Source organism: Choloepus didactylus, chromosome 20, assembly GCF_015220235.1.
Source record: "Choloepus didactylus isolate mChoDid1 chromosome 20, mChoDid1.pri, whole genome shotgun sequence".
In the NCBI taxonomy this organism is placed as follows: Eukaryota; Metazoa; Chordata; class Mammalia; order Pilosa; family Megalonychidae; genus Choloepus; species Choloepus didactylus.
Genome location: NC_051326.1, coordinates 14,024,073 through 14,049,850, shown reverse-complemented (window position 1 = coordinate 14,049,850; position 25,778 = coordinate 14,024,073). Strand labels below are relative to the sequence as shown.

General features: G+C 41.9%; 1 long non-coding RNA gene and 1 pseudogene across 1 annotated transcript; both read right to left on the bottom strand.

Moving 5' to 3' along the window:
• Positions 1–730: 730 nt before the first annotated feature.
• Positions 731–6,451, bottom strand: LOC119516294. Its single transcript, XR_005213271.1, has 2 exons — positions 1,952–6,451; positions 731–1,667 (listed from the first exon to the last, which is right to left on the bottom strand). It is a non-coding gene; the product is annotated as an uncharacterized LOC119516294 (long non-coding RNA).
• A 15,533-nt stretch (positions 6,452–21,984) lies between these two features.
• Positions 21,985–25,020, bottom strand: LOC119516409 (annotated as a pseudogene).
• Positions 25,021–25,778: the final 758 nt, after the last annotated feature.

The window sequence follows — 25,778 nt, the reverse complement described above, 5'->3', positions numbered from 1 at the left end:
TGGTGTGCCAGTTTGAATGTATTGTATCCCCCAAAAGCCATGATCTTTGATGTAGTCTTGTGGGGCAGACATTTCGGTGCTGATAGATTTACTTGGAGTGTGCCCCACCCAGCTGTGGGTGATGACTCTGATGAGATATTCCCATGGAGGCATGGCCCCACCCATTCAGGGTGGGACTGGATCAGTGGAGCCATATAAATGAGCTGACTCAAAGAGAAGGAACTCAGTGCAGCTGTGAGTGACATTTTGAAGAGGAGCAAGCTTGCTAGAGAGGAACGTCCTGGGAGAAAGTCATCTTGAAACCAGAACTTTGGAGCAGATGCCAGCCACGTGCCTTCCCAGCTAACAGTTTTCCGGACACCATTGGCCATCCTCCAGTGAAGTTACCCGATTACTGATGTGTTACCTTGGACACTTTATGGCCTTAAGACTGTAACTGTGTAGCCAAACAAACCCCCTTTTTTAAAAAGCCAATCCATCTCTGGTGTTTTGCATTCCGCAGCATTAGCAAACTAGAACAGGTGGTTTACAGATCATGCTATGAGGAACCAGAAGAAACTCACTGAACCCCTAAGAGTTGAATTCAATACCAGCATTTACAAAATTAAAGAGAAGGAAAGGGATTTTGGTCAGGACGTGCTCAAGCCACTAACGTTTGGGGTAAAAAAAGAGTTTCATTATTAAAGGCCAATATGCCAAGTGTAAGCAATGAAATGTTGTCTCAGGAAGCTTTATTAAAGTTGTGTTTATTTTAGGGAAATGTCATAGAACACTTGACTTCAGTAAATAAAATTTTTAAAAATAAGTGATGCTTGATAGAGCACAAATAAAATTAATTTAACCACAAGTATTACAAGTGCTGTTGATTAACTTGACACTTTCCATTCCGGATGACTTTATAATACAGACAGCATCTGTAGGGGGGCTCAGATAAATTAGTCTATATCAGAGTCTGTAATAGCACATTTAGCATCTGCAACAAGTTCCAAGTAAAATATTGCATTATTTTACACACTTTAGACCACATGGTTGTACATTTTAAAAATCAAATTTCATTTCTAAGAAAAAGTATATAGCTCATTCAGCTAATAGGGCGTGAAATACAGAGTTCAAAGGGTTCATATCACAGTTTGAGTCATCATCCAACCAATATGAGTGGGGACAAATCATACATCCTGTGTCTGGTACTAACTACTAGGTATTCAAGCTTTGTCAACAACAGCAGTAACTGTTTACTGACAGTCCACTGTGATAAGGTGACCGAGCATGCCAAAATGTCTCGAATTTCACATACATGTACCAGCTTCTCTTCAGAGCTGGATGCTGCTTCAAAACAGCATCCTAAACCAGAACCCAGTTGGGACACGGGAGCTTCCAGCTCTACCCAGAAGCCAGGAGACAGGGAAGGAGCCTGGAAGCCTGTAGAAGGCAAAGAAGAGAGTCAGACATAAAAAGGCAACTACTGGCTGGGTGTAGTGGGCAAACTAGGACTTTTGAAATCAAGAAGCTGAGGACTGGCTGTTTCCACTCTCTGTGCTGTTGGCCACCTTCTCCTTTGGTGTCTTTGTTCTTCCTCCACCTCTCCCCCTGCCTCTCCCTCTTCATTTTCTTTTCATTTTGTCTCTCTCTTCTTCATCCTCTGCTTTGTCCATATTCTGATTGCTTTTCTGTAAGTATGTGAGAAAATGAGCAGATCAACAACCAGGCCCTCTGGAAGTTTGGACTGCCCTAAAGACCAAATTGGATTAATTATACACAATCAAGCTTTTAAAACACTTTCAAAAGAAAGAAAATCAAATGAAATGAAAATCTGGATTCAGTGGCCTTAAGTTGATTTGGCTCATTCGCATAACTTCACAGGGTTTTCAAAAGGTAGAAAAGGCAAGGTCTTTTCAAGGAGCTTTCTGTTGGAACAAAGAGTTTCCATAAGAGAATCAAATACAACACTCACCAAACGAATAGACTGCTGAATTCTCTGATACACAGACTTGGTGTCAGTTCTCTTTGCTGGGGAAAGAAATGTTTTTCTGAATCTAGAAGGTAGAAGACCCCTCTCCACCCTGTCTCCTCTAACATGGGCTAGCAGTACAGAACATAGATCATGAGGGCCAGTTTTTCTAATGCTTTTGAGAATTAAAAATGTGTTTCTCTCTCTTTGCAGCCAAAATAAAACAACTATGTACTAAGCAGCTACTCTCTAGGCCATGGTTCCTCAGCATTTGGCAATTTGAAATTCTGAGCCAGGTAAATCTGTGTGGTGGTGGGCTTTCCTGTGCAAGGTAGGATGTTGAGCAGCACCCCTGAACCCTACCACTAGAGCCAGGAGCACCCCCATCCCGGTTACGACCACAAAAGATGTCCCCAGACATTGCCAAATACCCCTGTAGGGCAAAATCGACCCCCATTGTGAACCACTGCTTTAGACAAGAGAATTGAATACTCTGTTCCAAAATATAAATACCTTAAATGTTTTTTAAGTATTTAAGGTGGTATTTAAAAAAATATATTAGGTCTTAACCTTGACAGCTTCCAGGGCATTGGCCCAAACTGTCATTTCTGCTATAAGTTTCATAAGGGCAAGAATGCCATATATCTTATTACTGCTGTAGTCATAGGACCCAGATTAGTGCCTGGAACATAGTAGATAATTAATAAACATTTGTTTATTAAGTGGATGCAGCATTTATCTATCTAATGATAATGAGCAAATACTACATGCTGAGAAATATGATGCATTCATATATTACCCCTAATCCTCACAGCAATACCCATAGGCTAGGCATTGAAGTAATTCTCAGTAAAGCAGATCTGGATATTGCATAATTATTTGGTTCCAAGCACGTGCCCTTCCCCCAGCCTCTGTTCTCTCATGGATTGAGCTGACGTTCCTGTGGGCTGATGGGGAGGAGTGCAATTCCCTCAAGGGAAGTGAGGAGGCAGAGAGTGGGTCCCTGTGTCCTCGGTATTCTCCCAGCCAAATTTCCCTGCATCCATCAGATACAATGGGTGCCAGATAACTGGGTGATTCCCGGAATTATGGCTGCTGTTCTGGAAACTTTAGCCAGCTACAGGATCCAATTGATAATTGTCCCTATCAATATTTATCCCAGACTAATGCCCAGGTGCCAAACCACAGCTGGGACTGGAAAAGATTTGATTCACGTAGCCAGACCCCTGCAAATCCCAGGTGCCTACCTGGCTAGTGGCACAAGCTCATCTGGGCCATTTTGTTAACTTCTCAATAACGCGACCCTACATTTTATGAGCTTGACTTCTTTTGCCCCACTCATCACCTGGTGGTGGGGTTTTACTATATCACCCCCATGGTCCAGACGAGAACCTGAGGCCCTAAGAGGGGAGTGTGTCTTGTCCAAATCACAAAGCTGCCATGTGGTAACCTAAGATTCAAGCCAAGCATATTGTGATTCCCGAATGGGACTGCAGCCCCAGATTTTGGAGTTGGGGTTTATATTCTCCATTTTGTCAGCTTGGGAGGGGCAGATGAACAGGCCCTGGTGCAGAGCCAGCAGCCTCTAAACTATGCCAAGCTAGCTTGCAGCGGGAACACCAGGACGACCAGCAGGCAGGACTGGACTGGCCTGGGAAGAACAGGAAGAGGCAAAAAAAAAAAAAAAAAAAAAAAGGAAGACTTATTATGGGGTTGAACAAGATGAGGCAGAACCCAGGATCAGGCACATGCTCACCCCTCCTGCTCTAGAAGGACCACTGAGTAGATCACCCCTCCTGAGCAAGACGCCTGGTGTCAGATAAGCCACAGAATCTAGCCACCAGGTTCCAGGCAGGCCACCAGGATCCAGCCAGGGGAAGTATAACGTTGGGGAGCATGCAGTTAAGTTACCCACATAGACAAACGATTGTCGGGAAGAAAGCTAGCTGGGTACAGGAATAAGCTGGTATTGCTTACGCATATCCTTTTTTACTTTTTAGGTTTCTTTCATTCTTTTAAAAATGTTATGCTTTGGACAGTTGTGTTGTCAGCAATCTGGTTGTTGGTGTGAGTCAGTGAGTGGTGCTGAGCAGAACAGAGCAGGAGTTAGCTGATTAGAGACGCCGAGCAGATAACCATTTCATGGCTGAAACCAGGATGTTTCATTTCAGGCAGAAGACAGCGGGGGGCAGTGACTCCATCCTCCTGCACTGGGAGTAGCAGGGAGGAGGCTAGGTCTGCTTTGGAAGATGTAAACTTAACCAAAGGAAATGGAACAGATACCAAGTCCAAATAGACGGGTGGTGTCAGCACCCCAAGACGTGAGCCAAGATGGGTGAGTTCTTCCTGGACAAATAAACAGGCCTTAGATGCAATGAGATCTGGGCACATAAGACACACAAGCCCCCTGCTCTCACGGCCTTGACTTTCTGGTTGGGGGGACAGTGGGAAAGAAACGTGTAAGCAAAGGAGATAGTTCCAATAGGGGCAAATAGATTTATGTTAGCTAACAGAGTGCATTGCACTTTCCTAATGATTAACTTTTTTTTGTTCTATATAATATTCCAAAGCTCATTATAAATTATATTCTCCCTATTCCTCTGTGTCCCTGTTGGAGTGTGAGCCTAAGTGCACACATTCCTCTTCCCAGCGGTGGCAATTAGCTCTAAAGCTGTTATGTTTTCAATGGGCTGATTTTGAGGATCATACCCATTTTTCGCCCGGAAATTTTATATATGTGACCAATGTATCAGTTGGGTTCTTGCTTTGTTTTAGTTGTGAAGGCTAGAAATACCTTATAAGAGCTTTTGGGATAGGCAGGCTTTTCTACTATGGTAAAGAATTTCACTTTTAGTATGCTTTGATAGGTGAATAATGGCCCCCCGGACATTCCATCCTAATCCCAGAACTGTGAGTGTTACCTTATATGGCAAAAGGGACTTGGCAGATATGACCAAGTTAATTATTTTGGGATGGAAAAATTGACCTGGAATATTAGGGTGGGCCCAATGGAATCACAAGGGTCCTTATAAGAGGGAGGCAGGAGATCAGAGTGGGTAGAGAAGATATGAAGACAACAGCGGGAGAAAGGCCATGTGGTATGGGACCTCTAGCCAAGGACTGGGGACAGCCTCTGGAAGCTGGAAAATGCAACGAGTTCTCTCCCAGAGCCTCCAGAAGGCACCAACTCTGTCAACACCTTGATCTTAGCCTGGAAAACTCATTTCAGACTTCTGACCTCTAGAACTGTGAGAATAAATTTGTGTTTTATTTTAAGCCACTAAGTTTTTGGTAATATGTTCCAGCAGTCATAGGAAACTAATACATGTGTGTTTTCCTGTAGAGCCCCCACCCCCAAGAGGAAAATGTATGAATCCTTCTTCTCATACTGTTTTTATGTCTTCCATCTGGTTGTGAACACATCCCACTTTGGGGAGCCTGAAAGAAGGATAGGATTGCCTAGAGAAGACAGAGGAGGAATCATCTTTTTCACTAGCTGCCAACATGCTATCTTCTGCCTCCTGCCTTATTTTTAAGTCTCTCCTCAAGAAACACAAAAAGGAGTCAAAATGGCCCACAATCCTGGGAATATTCATTCTCAGAGGCAGTTGGCCTTTAATCCAACTGGAATTAGGTTTTGTATATAGTGAAAACTCTGCAAGTTTCTGGACTGGCAAAGCAGAGGCGACCCAAATTTGAAGTGAAGTAAGCCCACTCAGGGACTTCCAGGAAGGTGGTGGAGTGGGTGAGGCAGAGCGAGATTTTCCTCCACGAAAGAAAGGAGCCAGAGGACGCCCCAAATCATGTTTTCTGAGTGTAACTGGCCATAGAGGTACCCCTACAGTACATGGTGGGGACATGAAAAAAAATACAGAGAGACGATAAGTTGAGGGACAGGGTGAGTTTGACTGGAACTGCCTCCCAGGGCCAGCAGCTCTCCACTCCTGTGACCCACCTTGGCTATTAGCTGAGGAAGTGATCCTCCATAGCTATATGGCAGGGAGCTCCTGTGAGGGAACCCAGGAGACATCATTTACTCTCCCTCCATAGAAGCCTGGGGTGTGCACCACCAAGAAGTGGGGATAGGAGAGGGTGCTGTACAGAGGCATCAGGAGCCCTTCCCACACCCCAGAAGCTCAAGGGTGCATGGCAGGCAGGGAGCAGGCACATTTGTGCTGGAGGATGCCCTTGACTGGACTCCCTGTCGAACTGCACAGGGCCCGCATTGCACCCCTTGGGCAGACAGTCCCCAGTGCACACAGAGAACAGGTGCACTGATTTGTTCCCCACCCAGTTTGGGTTCCACTTGGTGCACCAGAGAAGTTTCAGGAAGATCAGCTTGAGAATAAAAGGTGCTTAAGAGTACCAATTGCTGGTAGAATATGGAAACTGCACTCCAGCAAGCTGTAGCTTTGCCAAATTATATATAGATGGTCAAATAATCCTACATTTACCAAAATAACCTTATCAAGCAAATCCCCAAAGCCAACAGAAAATCATAAAGCACTTGAAGAATCTGGAAGACACGGATAAGTCAAATGAACAAATTAAAAAGTTGGAAGAGACACAAAATTTGGAGCAACTAATTAAAGAAGTACACACAAATCTCCAAAACAATTTGAACAAGATGGCTAAAGACATAAAGGACATCAAGAAGACTCTAGAAGAGTATAAAGGATTTGAAAGCGTAAATTAAAAAAATAGCAGACCCTATGGAAATAAGACCCTGTGGATGAAAATAAAAATATACTTGAGACACACAACAGCAAATTTGAAGAGGCAGAAGAAAGGCTAAGTAAACTGGAGGACAATCAATGGAATGCTAACATACACACACACACACACACACACACACACACACACACAAACAAATGGTGAAAAAAAATCGAAAAATTTGAAATGGATCTCAGGGAAATGATGGCTAACAAGAAGCAAACAAATATAAGAATAATTGGTGTCCCAAAATGAGAAGAGAAGAGTAAAAGTCTAGAAAGAGTGTTTCAAGACACAGTTTGGGAAAACTTCCCAACCCTTGTAAATGACATAAATATGCAAATCAGAGAAGCCCAATGAACTCCAAATAGACTAAATCCAAATAAACCCACTTTGAGACATATTCTGATCAGATTGCCAAATGCTGAAGAGAAGGAGAAAGTTCTGAAAGAAGCAAGAGAAAAGCAATTCACCACATACAAGGGAAACAACATAAGACTATGTACTGACTACTCAGTGGCCACCATGCAGGCGAGAAGGCAATAGTATGATATACTGAAGATTGTGAAAGAGAAAAAATTGCCAACCAAGACTTCTTTATCCAGCAAAGCTCTCCTAAAAAATTGAGGGAGAATTTAAAATTTTCGCAGACAAACAAATGCTGAGAGAATTTGTTAACAAGAGACCTGCTCTGCAAGAAATACTAAAGGGAGCTCTACCAGCTGAGAAAAAAAGAAAGGAGAGAGGGGTCTGGAGAGTGCATAGAACTGAAGATTATTTGTAAGTGTGAGTGAAGGGAAAAAAAAGAGAGAGAGAGGGAAAAAATAGATCTGACGACTAAAAAACCAAGGGATAAGATGGCTGGTTCCAGAGCTCCCTTCACAGTAATAACTTTGAATGTGAATGGATTAAACTCTCCAATTAAAAGATACAAACTGGTAGAATGGATTAAAAAGTAAGATCCAACAATATGCTGTTTACAAAAGACTCATCTTAGACCCTGCAACACAAAGAGACTGAAAGTGAAAGGATGGAAAAAATATCCCCCTAGCATTGTTTGAAATTTGCTCTATAGCTACTTGTTAAATTGCAATTTCAAAGTTGTTACCTTTTTGTATATAGGTTATATTTTCCTTTTTAACTTAAGCTAATTGGCTGAGATTAAACAATCTTTATTCAAGACAAATTACAATACCTGTGTCAACATAGTCCACATACTTGTCATTTTTAATGGTTAAAGTGGCCATTCCTTAATGTTAATGTATCACAGCTTATTTTGCAATGACTTACTTCTTTCCAGGTTTTGTTTTGTTTTGTTTTGCTTATTGATCGGGCTGCAATGAACATATGTAACAGTTTCCTTTTCTTCCTTATATAAAGTGAAAAGTAGTACTCAGTTTAGAGCTCTTGTTACTGTTTTCCAGATTCCTCTCCAACTAAAGTGTGACCAGTCATGGTTGTAGACATCAATTTTCCCACAGTCCCACCCACCTAAACTGGGTTTTATGTTTATTTATTTTGGTTAGTGTAATGGTACTTTAGAATTGTTAAATTGGTATTTTAAATTGCTAATGAGGTTTAATGAGGATTAAATTAGATCATATATGCAAAGGCCTTGGCACAGGGCCTGGCACATACTAAGCTATTATTATCTCTTAACAGTAACTGAGAAAAAAATTAGATATTGACATTATATATTTGTGTTTTTTCTTATGAGGGATTGTTTCTCTTTTTATCCACATGGTAGCTTCTTCCCAGACTTGTTTGCTGCTTCGTCCTTATCTCCCTAATTTCCGAACATGGGAATGCCTCAGGGCTCAGTCCTTAGGCCTCTTCTCTTTTCAATATTCACTCTTTTAGTGATTTCACGTGGTCTCATTTCTTTAACCTACCTCCCAATCCTTTGGGCACTATCTTCAAAATATATCCAGAATCCAGCAACTTCTCACCACATCCACCGTCAACACCCTGGCCAAGACACCATCATCTCTCACCCAGATCACTGCAAAATCTTCCCACCAGTCTTCCTGCTTGTGCACCTGTTCCCATCCAGGCTTTTATCAGCCAAAGTAATCCTTTTAAACGTAAATGCAATCATGTCGCTCCTCCGCTTAGAATGCTCCGATGGCTTCTCATCTCACTTCAGAAAAAAAAGACAAAGTCCTACAAGTGGTTCTCACGGTCTGATCCCTCCCCCCTTTCCGCATTGACCTCATCTCCTCTTCTGCCTGTACTGAGGGTGCCGCCTCTGCAGGCATCTCCTTGCTGTCCCCAGTCAGCGAGCTCTTGCTTCGGGGCTTCTGCACTTGCCCCCACTCCCAGAACACGCTGTCCGCACACATCCGCGCGGCTCGTCCCCGCACCTCTTCCTCAGTTTTTGCTAAAATGTCCTCTTTGCCATTAGGCCTTTCCTAGCTATTCTATTTAACGTAGCAATCCCTCCCTCTTTCCAAACCCTTCATATCCTCCCTCTTTCCCTGCCTTCTTTCCCTCCAATGCACTTATCATCATTTGTTTGTCTGTCTCCTCCCACTGGAATGGAAGCGAGGCTTTTTGTCTGTTTTGTTCATCCCTGGCACGAGTAGGTGCTCCATGAGTGTGTGCTCCACGAGTGTCTATAGAAGAAAGGAAGAAATAGGGTTTTAGCAATTATATTTAGCATACATTTTCCCTAGTCTGTTGCTTTCCTTCCTAAATTTATCTAAGCACTGCACTATGGGAAAGGTTTTCATTTTTATATACATCAGTTAATTCATACTGTAACTAATGATTAATCAATTTTTCCAATTGTCTGAAATTGACCTTCCCTTGACAGCTGAGAAAATACACCATAACTATAGTTTTTCTTTTCTAATTTTTGGTAGGCTTTTTAAAAAAAGTATTTCCCCTTTTTTATTCTTTGGAAGAGTATGCTTAAATTGGTTTATCTTTTTTTTTTTTTTTACTTTTTATTTTGAAATAATCAAAGATTCAAAAAAATGTGCATTTGCAAGAAAATGTACAAGGAGGTCCCATGCACTGTCCACCCAGTGTCCCCCAGTGGCAACATGCTTTATAACCACGGTTCAATATCAAAACCAGGAAATTGACACTGCTTATGCAGATTTCACCAGTTATCACACTCTTTCATGTGTGTATAGTTCTATGCAATTTTATCACATGTACAACCTGGATACAGAACTTCAACCACCACAGGGATCCCTGTGCTGCCCCTTTATAGCCACCCACGCTTCCTCCAGAAATTTAGCATTGAAACAATACTATTTTCTCATGAGCAATCCTTATTCAAATTTGCCAATTTTCTCAAGTCTGTTGTTCATAACAATTACTTTTCCAATCCGGGATCATGTGTGGCCTTTAGTTGTCAGATTTCCTTAGTCTCATTCAATATGGAACAGTTACTTAGTGTTTCCTTGCCTTTCTGGACATCCATAAATTGAAGAATATAGGCCAATTGTTCTGAGGAGTATTTGTTGGTTTGGATTTCTGCTTGTTCCTTCCAGATTCAATCAGGCTGGCATTTGGGGCAGGTGGACCACAGGCGCGGTGCCCTGTCCTTCTCTGTGCATCAACTCAGGAGGCCCTTGACCTCAGTTTGTCCCTTTATGGTGACATTAACTTTGATACTTGGCCGTGGTGGTGTCTGTCATGTTTTTCCACTTTTTTCCATTGTAACATTAATAAATAATCTAGGGGAAATACTTTAAGACTGTGTAAATACCCTGTTTCTCAAAAACTTTTCACTTGATAGTTGTAACATCACTGATGACACTTGGCCTGAATCAGTTCTTACCATGGGGGCTACAGGGGGTTTTCCTAATTTCCCTTTATATTTAAATTTTAGTTTTTTATACTGTTGGCATTGATTTAATTCTATATTTTGTATATGTAAAACACTAACATAATTCTAAAAGCTATACAAAAAGATAAACTCATTCCCACCCACTCTCCAGTAGTAACCAATTTTATTAGTTCCTGTGTTTCCTTTTGCAAAAATTACAAGACCTTTTGATGTTAAAAGGGCCCTATACTTGGTGGATTTGGGTCTATTGGCATAGAAGGCAGTCTGAGTTCTTCCATGAGATTGGATTTTTTCCCAGAGAGAGACCGACTAGAAAGAGGCTGAACACTCTGTGGCATTGTGTGCTGAAGGGAAGAGGGTAGGAGATTCCAAAGGAAGCAGGACCTGAAATCCAAGCTGACAAAGGGATCTGTCAGATACTGGATGTCCAGAGAGACAATTTTTCTAGTCTAGAGGGGTCAGGACATCAGTTGTCTTAAGCTAGCAAAACAGAAAAGCCCATTCAACTGAAGTAAGCATGGGGAAAGGTATACTGTCTAATAAATATAAATCCAAATGTGGGGCATAGCCCCAGGATTGTTAATTTGGTGTCTAAATTATATCATCAAGCACCCATATTCCTTCCATCTTTCTGCTCTGCTGTCCTCAGCATCTCAGCCTTGACCTTGGTTGTCCTGATCATGAGAAGCCTATTATAGTTCCAATTTCATGGCCAGACATAACAATGTGCAGTGGAGGAAGAAGGCATCTCTTTTTAAGAGTGAGGAGAGCATTCCCAGAAGCTCCCCAGCAGAGCTCCGTCACTCATCACCGATCAGACCTGGGTCCATCGCCATCCCTGCAACAGTTGTTGGCAAGAGGAATGGGATTACCAGGACTGACTTAAATGAATCAGGACTACCCCTAGTCATCTTCTCTGACAAGCTGTGAACTTGCATGAACAAAACTGGGGCTCCACTGAAGAAGAAACGGGGGGTACCTGCTGCATAAACTCCCAAACAGAGTCTGTCACAATGTGGGAGCCAGAAAGAGAGTTCCGTTTCTTCGTGTGGGTGTACATGGCCCACAGGTGTTGGTCTCATACAAAGTGGCAGAGATCTGCAGCGATAGGGATGTGCCAGGTAACTCAGGTGTCTTTGTGCTGTCAGGGGACTGGCTAAGGAGGGCAAAGCTCTGAAGGAGACAAAAGCAGAGACAATTTACAAAGACAGTGAAAGGTGCTTTTTGCCTTGATTTGTCTGTTTCTATTAATTCCTGGCATTCAAGAAAATCTCAGTCACATCACTAGTTAGATAATCCCAGAGTTAACACTTTAAAACATCAAAATATACAATTTGTAACAAAAGATTACAAGACAAAGAAACAGGAAATGATGGCCCATCCAAAGGAGCAAGATAAAAATCCAGAAACTATCGATGAAGAGGACCAGTCCTGAGACTTACCAGACAGAAACTTTAAAAAAAAGATCTAAATATACTAAAGGAGTTAAAGGAAAACATGGAGAACAAACTAAAGGATATGAGGAAAACAATGAATGAACTGTAAGGGAATCTCTCCAGAGAAATACTGGAGTTTAAGAACAAAATAACTGAAATGAAAAATTCCCTAGACAGTTTCAACAGCAGAAGAAACAAGCAGTGATTTCAAAGACAAGACACCTTGACTGTCAGGCTGAGGAGCAGAAAGAAAAAGATTTGCAAAGTAGTTGATTCGGACAGTTCCTGCCAGTTCAATAGTTGTTTTGGTGGAGGGACTGTTTCCTGGAGCTTTCTACTCCGCCACCTTCCCACAATGCCTAATTCTTTCTATTTCTCTAAGGTTGGTAGTCATGTCCCCTCTTTCATTCCTGATTTCAGTAACTTGAGTTTTTTTGGGTTTTTTTGTTTGTTTGTTTTTCATGGTCAGTCTAGCTAAAAGTTTGTTAATTTTGTTGATGTTTTAAAAAAAACAACTTTTGATTTCGTTGATTTTATCTATTGTTTTTCTATTCTCTATTTCATTAATTTCCATTTTAATCTTTATTATTTCCTTCCTTCTTGTTTTGAGTATAGTTTGCTCTTTTTCCAGTGTTTTAAAGTGAAAATTTAGGTTCTTGTTTGAGACCTTTCTTCTTTTTCAATGTAGACACGTATGGCTATAAATTCCTTCTAAGCACTGCACTAGCTGAATCCTGTATGTTATGGTATGTTGAACCATAAATTATGGTATGTGGTATAATTTTCTTTAGAAATTATTGTATGTTAAAGCTTGACTTGGGTTTGTTATGTAGGTGTTAATAACTGAAGTCAACAAATATGAAGGCCCATGTATTTTGGAGAGAAAATGTATGAAATACATTCCTCATCTTCAAGGAATGGAGATAATTTAGTGAATAGTTTAATAAAATAGAGCCATGAATTAAGAATTATAGTGTTTGTAGAGAGAGAATAAAGAGATTGTGTATTATTAGTTATTCATGCTTATGTTCCGTCTTAGCAGTGAGCTAGTGGGACAAGGGTCTGATCCCACTACACACCGCCGGCCAGTTACCTGAACCACAGACACTGCACCCAGGAGGAAGCAGCCTCAGGAGAACTTAGAACTTTAAAACTATTATGTAAATTTTGTATTTTTCATTGTAGTGCATCAGTGTTTCAAGTTTTATCTGTAAGCCAGAAACATTTTGTTTGTTTAGTCACCTCCATTCTATAGAACCATATTCAATATCCGTGGGTTGGATTAATTCAGTGATGGAGTATTTGTGTCCTCGCTGTTACCAGGAATCGGAACCACAACTTCTGAAACTGGAAGCATCAGATGAGGCTGTACCTTCTATAGTTCCCCCTAAAAAATATGCTTTTCTTCATCTTGTTCCAACATCACTGTTGTACTAACCCTCATCCCAAACACAAGCATTCCCCATATATTCCAGCCTGGCCTCCTCTCTCCAACAAAATCCTCCAAGTTTCTCCTTACATCTCAGGAGCTGGTGCTCTTTTCCATTGCCTTCCTCCCCCAAGGGAAGATGAGCCTGCAGTCTCACTGAGTTTAAAACTTGAATTCAGGCAAATATCTCTGACTGCATTTCCTTGCATAGCAACACCACTTGCTTGTGCAGTTCCACCCACGAGAGGCCAGCCCATGGCGTTTCCCCCCTGGGGTATTTACAGGCTGTTCTCACGGCTTCCTCACCTCACAAGCTGTGAAGGGAAGTCGGGCATCTTTCAGATTTACTTCCACTTAGGGCAGAGGCTGGAAATCTGCCATTCTGGGGTACAGCACAGGATGAGGACCCAAAATACAGCTCACCCAGAAGTTGTCCATATAAAGAGTCAAATTTTGAGCTATTCAAACACTAAGCCCAAACTTCCTCCCTCTCATGCGTCAGTAGGGAGTTTCCAGCCCGCTGCTTACACAGCTGCCGAGAGGCCGCGCGTCTTCACTCGCATCTGCAGCAGGTCGTTAATGAACTACTCTAACGAGAACTCAGGCTCTGCTTGCTGAGAACAGGCTTGGCCCAGAGCTCGCAGCCAGAGCTTCTAACGTGAACTTCACTGGGGACATTTCTCAACCCTTCAAGGTTAGTAGATACTAAGCAGTTGCATACACAGCTGTGTTATTGCAGGTGTCGGTCCCGAGTAGGATTTATCGCCTTGTAATTCAGAGAAGAAAAAGGATAGTAGAAAGGTCATTTTTTGTTGTTGTTTTTTTTGGAAATTTTCTTTTCATAAATATTGCTCTTAAGACCATTTGTTACAGAGCAGCCAACATTATCTTTTTTTTTAAATACCCTATGTCTTTTTAAAAAAAATTAAATTCAGTTTTATTGAGCTATATTCACATACCATGCAATCATCCATGGTGTACAATCAGCTGTTCACAGTACCATCATATAGTTGTGCATCCATCACCCCAATCTATTTTTGAACATTTTCCTTACACCAGAAAGGGTAAGTATAAGAATAAAAAATAAAAGTAAAAAAGAACACCCAAATCACCCCCCCACTCTATTTTTCATTTAATTTTTGTCCCCATTTTTCTACTCATCCATCCATACTCTAGATAAAGGGAGTGCAATCCACAAGGTTTTCACAATCACACTGTCACCCCTTGTAAGTTACATTGTTATACAATCGTCCTCAAGAGTCAAGGCTACTGGGTTGGAGTTTGATAGTTTCAGGTATTTATTTCTAGCTATACCAATACATTAAAACCTAAGAAGGGTTATCTATATAGTGCATAAGAATGTCCACCAGAGTGACCTCTCGACTCCACTTGAAATCTCTCAGCCACTGAAACTTTATTTCGTTTCATTTTGCATCCCCTTTTGGTCTACAAGATGTTCTCAATCCCATGATGCCAGGTCCAGGTTCATCCCCGGGAGTCATATCCTGCATTGCCAGGGAGATCCACACCCCTGGGAGTCAGGTCCCATGTAGGGGGGAGGGCAGTGAAATCACCTGCCAAGGTGGCTTAGTTAGAGAGGGGGGGGGGGGCCGCATCTGAGCAACAAAGAGGTACTCAGGGGGAGACTCTTAGGCACAATAATAAGCAGGTTTAGCCTCTCCTTTGCAGTGACGAGCTTCATGAGGGCACGTCCTGCGATAGCGTGCTCAACACACCAAACCGTCAGTCCTCAATGTTTGTGAGCAACAGTCCGGGTGAGGAAGTCCATCACTTCTGCATTTTCCCCCAGCTCCTCGAGGGGGGGGGGGGGGCTGCACATATATTTTTATTCTCTGCCCCAATTATTTTGGGATGTGTCGTTATTTCACACTAGCCTATGCAAACCTACCAGCTCTCGCTTCCTATTCAAAGTTCCACGTAATTATGGTGTTTGGACAAACTGACTGTAGAAGTTATATTGTTTAGAAAATAGTGATCCTGCAGAAAATAAACATCCCTTCCCTTGGTCTCACATGGAAGTTGAAGTTTTAAAACACAGTCAGTTTTGAGAAAGGTTGTTTTTAATAACTGAAACACTATAATGCATTTTTTAAGGTTTTTAAGGAAGAAATATAACAAACATTACCTGTCACAATTTTCAAGTTTTATTTTTTGCTTATTGTTGTTTCCATATTTTGTATAGCTGTAATAATGATATAGCTATGTCTACATTTAATAATATATTATTAATATTTTGTAAATATTTCTCTAAGTTTCTACACAATCTTTATAATAATTTTAATGATTGCCTAATTCATTGAGTTGATGTGTACCACAGGTGATGTACCATTTCCTTACTTATTGCATATTTGGGTTATACTTCATGTCATTGAAGAAGGTGCCAGAGAACCCTCTCCAGGAAGGGGGTGGGGTGCAGTGCCCCAGTGAAGGGTTGGTGCCCACTGCCCACATCTGCAGCCACTGGGCCCTGCCCGAGTATCCGGTACTGCTGGTCAAGGGAGAGTTAATTAGCCTTAGCCCTGTGGTTCTCAAACTTCAGTGTGATGGGAATCATCTTGGGGAGGCGGTACTGAAAGTATAGATTCTTAGTCCCCACCTCTAGCATGATGGGTCTGGGATGAGGCCTAACAATGAGCAATTTTGACAGGTTTGCCCATTATCCTGATATAGTGGTCATCTAGATGTCAGACACTACCAGACGACAGAGTTCAAGGACTCGTGAGCAAGGCTGTTTTCAGGCTGGAGCCTACTCCTGATGCTGTACAGGGTCCTACCAGTGCACACTGCCTAGATCTCAGGAAATGGGCTTCTGCTTGGTTCCCTCTAACCCCTTCCAAATCCTAGATGGGTCCAACTCCTGGCTCCCAGACCTCCGTGATACCAGCTGCTTGATGTGGGCCACAACCTATGTATTGCAACCCATCAACACACTGCCTGTCTGTCAGGGAGCTCATCTGGTGACTATTTGAGGCGACACCCACCAATTAGTCCTCTCCTATCTTCTAAGCCCCACCCCCAGCACACACAGACATAAGAATACTATATTGGGCCTTCTCCCCTTACCTGCTGCTCGGTCAACTCTCAGGTGTTACCTCCACCCACCCCCCAATCATGTCTTTTCTCTGGGTTCCAGTTTCTCTTGGCCAGGCGCACCCTGCTTCTGAAAGAATTGCTTTTCAGTCAGAGCCCCCAAACAGACATTCAAGGAGCTATTACAAGTGCCATGTTCGTCAACTACGGAGTCAACTTCCGTCTCCTGTTTTGTCAGTCTTTCTGGAAAACAGCACTGGTGTCTCACCCTGAGTCATTTGGGCTCTTCATGGATCATCCCCAAAATTGCACCTTTCCAGATCTCCACTGTGCTCTTATCTGGGCTCCTGTTTAGGATGCTTTGACATTTCTGGGCTTAAGAGATCCAGACCCTATCACCCAGTGGCTCCTTAATATTCTCAGTCATCACCTCCCTAACATTTTTTGAACATTTTGTGCAAGTGTCGTATTTAATGACGCTTCTTATTATTCTCCTCTATGGTATTAGTTGTGCACAGTAAGGAGCAAACTCTCGTTACAGTGATATATTGCTAATGACTGAGAAATGTATTTGTAAATTAGACCTAAACCTCTGATTCATAAACCAATCAAGTATGAACTTGTAATTTATTGTATGCATCTGCAATGCACTTGTTTCACCACTAAAAGGAAAATGCGCAGTGTTTCCTTTTTCTTTTTCTGGATAGCTTAAAGCTTCTCCTGAGAAGGCGCCAGAGAGCAGAGGGATCTTAGGTTTCCAAAGTACGGAGAATTGGGGGAGGCTGGGCACTGAAGAGAGCCACTAAGGTGGGAAAAGAGGGGAGCTGATATTTACTGATAGTCTGCTGTTTGCTAGATTCTGTGTTAAACACTCACACATACATATCTCATTTAATTCTTTTAACTGCCCAATTTGCAGATGAGAAACTGAGAAACAGGGAGGTAGAGCCACCTGATCAAGATAACAGAGATGAGATATGATGAAGCAAAGATCTTAGCAGAGGGCTGTCTGTCTCCAAAGCCTGTGCTCTGATCCACCAGAAAAGGAAGGCAAGGGGTGCCTCCTGAAAACTTGGCTTTACTTTTTACCAATAGCCAGCTCTGTTCTTATCATCTGTGCCCAAATCACCACTGTGTGTTTGTGTACTCCCTGCTTCACACAGCTGTGTGTCTTTGCTTACAGGAATGGTGTGTCTGGAGGCTGACATGGCTCCTTTCTTTCCTGAAATTGAAATAGCCAAGTGTCCATCTAGGCTCGCATGTTGGGGATGAGCATGTGCCATGCCATCAGCCCTGCCCAGGTAGGGGTGGTGGTGCCCAGCTCTCCTTGTGCCAAGCATTTGCACATTCAGCACCAATTATTTTAGCCTAAGTTGTACTGATTGATTTTTGTTCTGCTATGTATCTTGTTTTTAAAAGTGAATCACTGAAAATCTTAATTCAAAGTTATGTGTCCTGGCTTTGAAAGTCGTCTTGTGTGCCCACTGATGGCAGCTGAAGGAGTGCCTCCCTGGCTTGGCAAATAGGGAACCCCAGAAAAGACTGGCTCTCTCCAGCATGTCCTTGAAAGCTGCTGAGATTCTCTCATGTCCCAGCCTTCCATTAGACTTGCTGTGTCAATTCTCAAGCTGGGCAAGCACTGTCATCTTACTTCTTCTGCTTGAGGCTGCCAACACTGATGGAGAAAAGCAATGTGACAGCTGGCTCCACTACTGATTCATGCATTCTCACTCAACGTGGACCTCGGTGTTGCTTGGAAATCCCATTTTCCCAGCTCAATTTGAACCAGTAGCTCATTTTTCAAAGTGACTCTTCCAAACTCTTTCTCCTTTCTGCAAGCTTTTGGTTTCAACATCCCCATCATGCCCAAAGCAAAATATATCCCTTCCTACTTCTCTAAATTCATTATATTCTTATACATGTTCTTATTAAAATTTTTATTGTGATAACACATATACATCATAAAATTTCCCATTTTAACAATTTTCAAGTGTATAATTCAGTGGTATTAATTACATTCACAATGTTGTGCTACCATCAGCACTATCTATTACCAAGATAGTGGGGTGGAGTTCCCATCACCCCAAAGAGAACCTCTCTACCCAGTAGGCATTAACTTCCTATTACCCCACGCCCCACCCTAGGCAAACTATAATTTATTTACTGTCTCTATGAATTTGCATATTCTAGTTATTTCATATAATTGAAATCATACAACATTTATCCTTTTGTATTGGGCATATTTCACTCGCTATTATGTCTTCAAGTTGATCCATGTTGTACCAAGTATTAGAAATTCATTCCTTTTTATGGTTGAATGATATTCCATTGTATGTATGTACCACATCTTGTTTATCCACTCATCTATTAATGGACACGTGAGTTGTTAACACCTTTTGGCTACTGTGAATACTGCTGACATGAACACTGGCATACAAATATCTATTCAAGTCCCTGATTTCAATTTCTTTTTTCTTTTTTTGTAAACTGAATACCTGGAAGTGGATTGCTGGTTATATGTTGATTCTATACTTAACTTGCTGAGGAATCACCAAACTGTTTCCCACGATGGCTGCACCATTTTACATTCTCACCAACAATGTATAAGTGTTCCTGTTTCTCCATATTCTGTCCAACACTTGTTATTTTCTGTTTTTTAACAGTCATTCTAGTGCGTATGAGGTATCTCATTGTGGTTTTGAATTGCATTTCCCTAATGACTAACGACGTTGAGCATCGTTTCATGTGTTTATTGTCCATTTATATATCTTCTTTGGAGAAATGTCTATTCAAGTCCTTGGCCCAATTTTAAATTGGGTCATTTGTTTTTTGTTGTTGAGTGGTAGGAATTCTCTATATATTCTGGATATTAAACCTTTATCACATATATGGTTTCCAACTTCCTCACATTAATAATGTGCTTTGATGCACAAAAGTTTTAAATTTTGATCAAATCCAATTTATCTCTTTTTCTTTTGTTGCTTGTGTTTTTGGTGTGAAGTTGAAGAATCCATTGCCTAATGCAAAGTCCTGAAGATATTTCCTTATGTTTTCTTCTAGGAGTTTTATGGTTTCAGCTTTTACATTTAGGTCCTTGATCCATTTTGAGTATGTAGTGTGAGGTAGGGACCTAATTTCATTCTTTTACATGTGGGTATTTACTATTTTTTGAAGAGACCATACTTTTCCCATAGAGTGGACTTGGCATTGTCAAAAATAAATTGGCCATAGATACGCCAGAAAATTCTATTCCATTGGACTACATGTCTATTCTTGTGCCAATACCACACTCTTTCGATTACTATAGCTTTGTAATAAGTTTTGAAATCAGGAAACTTTGTTCTTTTTTTTTCAAGGTGGTTTTGGCTATGAAGGGTCCCTTGTCATTCCATATGAATTTGATGATTGGCTTTTCCATTTCTATGAAGAAATTTGTTAGGATTTTGATTGGGAATGTGTTGAATCTGTAAGTCACTTTGGGTAGTGTTCTGGTTTGCTAGAGCTGCCATTATGCAAAATACCAGAAATGGATTGACTTTTATAAAGGGGATTTATTAAGTTACAAATTTACAGTTCTAAGGCCATAAAAGTGTCCAAACTAAAGGCATCAACAAGACGATACCTTCACTGAAGAAAGGCTGATGGCATCTGGAACACCTCTGTCAGCTGAGAAGGCACATGGCTGGCATCTGCTGGTCCTCTGCTCCTGGATTCTGGTTTCAAAATGGCTTTCCCCAAAATGTCTCTGGGCTTCTGTCTCTCTTACCTTCTCTCAGCTCCTGTGTATCTTTGCTTGTTCTTCCAGGACATTTCTCTCTTAGCATCTGGGGGTCCTCTCTTAGCTTCTCTGGGGCAAACTCTGGGCTTCATTTCTTAGCTTAGCATCTTCAAACGTCTTTCTGTCTGCATCTCCAAGCTTCTGGGCTTGTGTTGGCTCTTAGCTTGCTTAAGGACCCCAGTGATCTAATTAAGACCCACCCTGAATGGGCAGGGTCACACCTCCATGGAAATAATCTAATCAAAAGGTCCCACCCACAATTGGGTGGATTACATCTCCATGGAAACAACCTAATCAAAAGGTCCCACCCACAGTAAGTCTACATCTACAAGACTGGATTAAAAGAATATGGCCTTTCCTGGGGTACATAACAATTTCAAACCAGCACAGGTAGTATTGACATCTTAATATGAAGTCTCCCAATCCATGAACATGGAATGTCTTTTCATTTATTTAGGTCTTCTTTCATTTCTTTCAGCAATGTTTTATAGTTTTCTGTGTACAAATCCTTTACTTTTTTGTTATGTAATATTCTTGATTTGGTTTGCTAGTATTTTATTGAGGATTTCTGCATCATATTCATGAGGGCTATTGGTATATAATTTTCTTTTCTTGTGATAGCTTTATCTGGCTTTGGTATTAGGGTGATCTTGCCTCATAGAATTAGTTAGGAAGTATTCTGTTCTCTTCAATTTTTTGGAAGAGTTTGAGAATTGGTGTTAATTCTTCATGGAATGTTTGGTAAAATTCACCAGTGAGGCCTTCTGGTCCTGGACTTTCTTTGTTGAGAGGTTTTTTTAAATTACTGATTCAATCTCTTTATTTGTTATTGGTTTATTGAGATCATCTATTTCTTCTTGAGTCAGTGTAGGTAGTTTATGTATTTCTAGGAATTTGTTCATTTCATCTAAGTTACATAGTGTGCTGCCATACAATTGTTCATAAAATTCTCTTGTAATCCTTTTTATTTCTGTGAGGTCAGACTAATGTTGCCCCTTTCCTTTTGGATTTTAGTTATTTGTGTCCTTGCTCTTTTTTTCTTTGTCAGTCTAGCTAAAAGTTTGTCAATTCTATTCATATTTTCAAAGAACCAATTTTTGGCTTCATTGAGTCTCTCAGTTTTTCTATTATCTGTTTCATTTATCTTTGCTCTTTATTATTTCCTTCTTTCTGCTCACTTATGATCTAGTTTGATCCTCTTTTTCCTAGTTCCTCCAGGTATGAGGTTAAATTATTTAGTTGAGATCTGTGATGGTTGGGTTCATGTGTCAACTTGGCCAGGTGACCCAGCTGTCTGGTCAAGCAAACACTGGCCTAACAATTGCTGTGAGGACGTTTGTGGCTGGTTAATAAACCAACAGGCTGGTTTATTAAATCATCAGTCAATTGACTGCAGCTGTGACTGATGACTCATCAAAGGGCGTGCCTTCCACAATGAGAGAATGCAATTGGCTGGATTTAATCCAATTAATCAGTTGAAGACTTATAAGCAAGACAGATAGAGGACCTTCACTTCTTCTTCAGCTGCTCAGTGAAGCATTTCCTGAGGAGTTCATCGAAGTTGCCGGTTCATTTCCTGAGGAGTTCATTGGACACGTTCGTCGAAGATCCCAGTTCATTTCCTGAGGAGTTTGTCGAAGTCGCTGTTTCATTTCCTGAGGAGTTCATCGGACAGCTTCCTTGGAGTTGACAGTTTGTTGACGGCTCTACAGATTTTGGACTCGTGCATACCCACAGTTGCGTGAGTCACTTTTACAATTTGATAATCAGAGACACCTCTCATTGATTCTGTTTCCCTAGAGAACCCTAACTAATACAAGACCATTCTTCCTTTTTTTAACCTTTGGTACACTTTAATCAACAGAATGGAAATATACAAATCAATTTTTAAATAAAATCAATACATCAATGAGTAAGATCTAACATGAAAGTGCCCATACCTCACAATGAGAAAACGATCAGCTAGAGGAAGGCAAAAATGTAAATCAGAGAGTGGAGGAGGGATTCATATGAGGGAAGAAGAGCTTGGGACTGAATTATCAAGACACTCTCAGCTGGTGTCTTCAAATTCCAGAATCTCTGGGACTAAGTCAGTGGTTTGAGACAAACATGGTATTTGGTCACAAAGAGCAATAGTAGGTATCTGCTGTGACTAGAATGGGGAGGGTGCTAGAATACTGTAGAGGTTGTAGACACTCCACACCATGAGAGCGAGGTGTAGGATATGAGACATGAGAGTCCAGGGAGGCTCTGTGCTCATTTGTGCCAGGAACCATTCACACCACAGAGCAAGACACTACAAAAAAAATTGACTCACATTACCAGTTTAGTGGAAGAGGTGGTGCGGCTACAGGAAGGGCTTCTAAGAAAAGGTCCAGCTGAAACAGAGAAAATACACTTTCCAGCATAACTAACTTGCCACACTCATAGTTGGTGGAAGAAAGGAGTTCTCTATGGTTGAATTGCACAAGGTAATCTTTCTTCACAGAGAGGACCAGAACATTCAGTTCTCTAGAAGTTCTGTTGGTCTTGATCTTGTCCTGTTTAGCCCTGTATTTTGAAGCATCTCTGGATTCTCTGCTAGGATTGCACCAATCATCAGTTTCAGGTGTGGTCTTGTAATGGCTTCATGCTGACTTATTAAAGACAGGAGGTCTCTCAAATGAGAGACTTGAAAGAGCCTTCACAAATGATATCATCAGTACCCAGTCCTTTTGTAGAATAATGTTTTAGATGTCCTTGAAAGTATCAATCATATAGATGAGAAACTGGCAAACCATAACCAAATCCAGCCAAAGGGGCAGCTCTTGTAGGCTCCAGGCTGGTGTAGGAGCAGTTGAATACATATGGTTAGAAAGATGATCTATTTTTCAAAGTGGAACACCACCATCTTGGTTGCTTATCTTTTTTAAATTTTTATTTTTACTTTTTAATGCACCTTTATTGAGATATACTCACACCCCATATAATCCATCCAAAGTATACAATCAGTGGCTCACAGTATCATCATATAGTTGTGCATTCATTGCCACAATTAATTTTCAAACATTTTCATTACCCCAAAATAAAGAATACAAAAAATTAAAAAAGAAATAAAAAGGAACACCCAAACATCCCATACCCCTTATCCCCCTATTATTTATATATTTTTGTCATTATTTTATTACTCATCTTCCCATACACTGGTTAAAGGGAGTGTCAGTCACCAGGTTTTCACTATCATACAATCATATGGTAAAAGCTATGTAGTTATACAATTATCATCAAGAATCAAGTGTATTGGATTTGGTCACTTATCTTAATAGATAAGTCTTCTTTACCCAAAGTAACAAGGGTTTTAACAGCTGTGTAGCCATCTTTTCTATCTTCATATAATTCGACTGTTGCTCTCATTGAGTTTTTGACAAATAGCATGTGAAACAGATGTAAGAGCACATAAGCAACCTGAGTAGGTCTGACTGGAGCTTGGGCATTGAATTCTTAAGTTTCCAGCTCAGCAGCTATCAGGTGGCAGTATTCACACAGTGTCTGGGCTGTTTCGTGTGCAGCTTTCACTATCCGCCACATTACCAGTGGGATTAATACTTCCTGTATGTTCAGGGTGAGCAGGATTAGGGTCACCACAAACAGAAGTGGTAATAAGCATGTGGAGCGAGATGCGGCTGGGATAAAACCGATCCAGAAAATACTAGATTTTACTGCCAACGAAAGGATCAAATGCAAACTTACTGTATTCAATCACTTCCTGGGCCATCATAGGAACCAAATCATTACGTCTGTTTCCTCAGGGCTATTGTTTTCATACCTAAAAGCTCAAGAAATCTCCACATGTCCGGTACCAACTTTGAACCAATCCCATCAAAGACCAGTTAGGCAAGTTATCTGGTAGAAGAGTCACTTCTCTCGCTGTGTTAGCCAGTTGCACAGGAAGCTCCTCTCGTAGAAACCCGATGTTTTCTTGCCTTCATTCCCCCTCTCCAAGTCCAGAAACTGCTTGATGGAGAGCGGTGGCAGCCAGTAGCGCTCTGTTTGGGCACCGGCTGCTTCAGAGCCACCCAAGTAGCCGGGGTGGCCGCAAGGGCCAGAGCAGACGGGGGTGGTGGGCAGGGCACGTGGGCCTCAGTCTGGCCTCCCAGAGCAGGTGCAGCCGCCGCGGCAGCTTCTCAGGCCCCTCCCAGGGCGCGAAACCGGCTGCCCGTCCGCAGCCCTGCGCGGGCTCTTCTTTATTAGCCTGGGCCTTTGGAGCTGTCAAATCCCCTCTGAGCGCTGCCGTTGCTGCATTACATAGGTTTTGGGATGCTGTGTTTCTGTTTTCGTTTATCTCAAGATGTTTCCTAATTTCCCTTGTGATTTCTTCTTTACCCATTGGTTGAGTGTATTGTTTAATTTCCACATACTTGTGAGTTTTCTCCTTTTCCCTCTAAAACTGATTTCTAGCTTTTTTCCATTGTGGGTGAAGAAGATACACTGAAAGAGTTCATGCTTTTTAGAAATTTATTGAGACTTGCTTTGTGATGTTCTTATATATCTTGTATCTTGTCTCCCCTCAACTTAAAAAAAATTTTTTTTTTCCCTTGGACCTGATGCCCCAGGGTTTGGGGCCTTTCCACACACAACTCCCACCGCATTCCTTATTTCAACTCAGCATCAGCGATTTTATATACTGGGCTTCTGAATACAGTTTGCTGAAAGAAAGTTTCTGTTGTTTAAAGAAAACAGCCTGTGAGTGCCACTGCCTTTGAAGATCAAATGTCTCTATTCTAATGAGATCGACCCCACCAAGGCCTCATTCCATCTCCTCCATCTTCTCCGGGGCATTGAGGCTTTTGTCCCTCTATCCCCCTCCTTCTTACCTACAAACATGCTCGAGTGTGTCCGCTCTACAAACGCTATCCCTTCCCCTACAAACCCCTTCAGGTTGCATCCCAGCGCTCTCCTCACCACCAAGCTCCGTGACAGTGATCTCAGTTACTCCTGTGGTCCGGCTGCCGCCCTGCCTCCAAGCTCTTCTGCTGCAGGCTCTCGTGGGCTTTACCCTGCTGCACATCCCTCACCACTGAACCCCGACACTTGTCATCCAAGCCTCCCGTGACACTGCTTCTCCCAGACCCCCTGCTGGACTTCCATTCTCTCGTCTTTTGCTTCTCCTCTGACGCCTAACCGTGGTTCTCCATATGTCTGCCATCATCCCACTTCTCTCCACATAGTCTCTCAGCCTCAGATCCTTCAACTTCTTCAACTGGAGCCCTTCATGGGCATCTGACTGCTCTATTGAGCTCACCTCTAAATTTTAAACTGCTTGCCAGACACAGCCACTTGCATTTAAACTGAATCCTTCACTTTTGAGTCCCGCCTGCCTCCCAACACACGCCTCTCCCTGTTGTCCTCCTCCCAGTGCTCTGGTCACAGAGAACCGGTGTTATCTGCAACTCCCTCCTCCCACCCCACACCAACCAGGCACCAAGTCTCCCCCTGCGGTTTTTCCTACACCTGTCTTTGCTCTCCAGTGAGCTGCTGAACCCTCGCCCAGTTGAGCGCGCCTCTCGCTTGCCTGGCTTCCCTCCCGTCTCCCCTCTGATTCCGTCTGTCCTCCCCTGTCACTGTGGACTATTCTGAAGCAC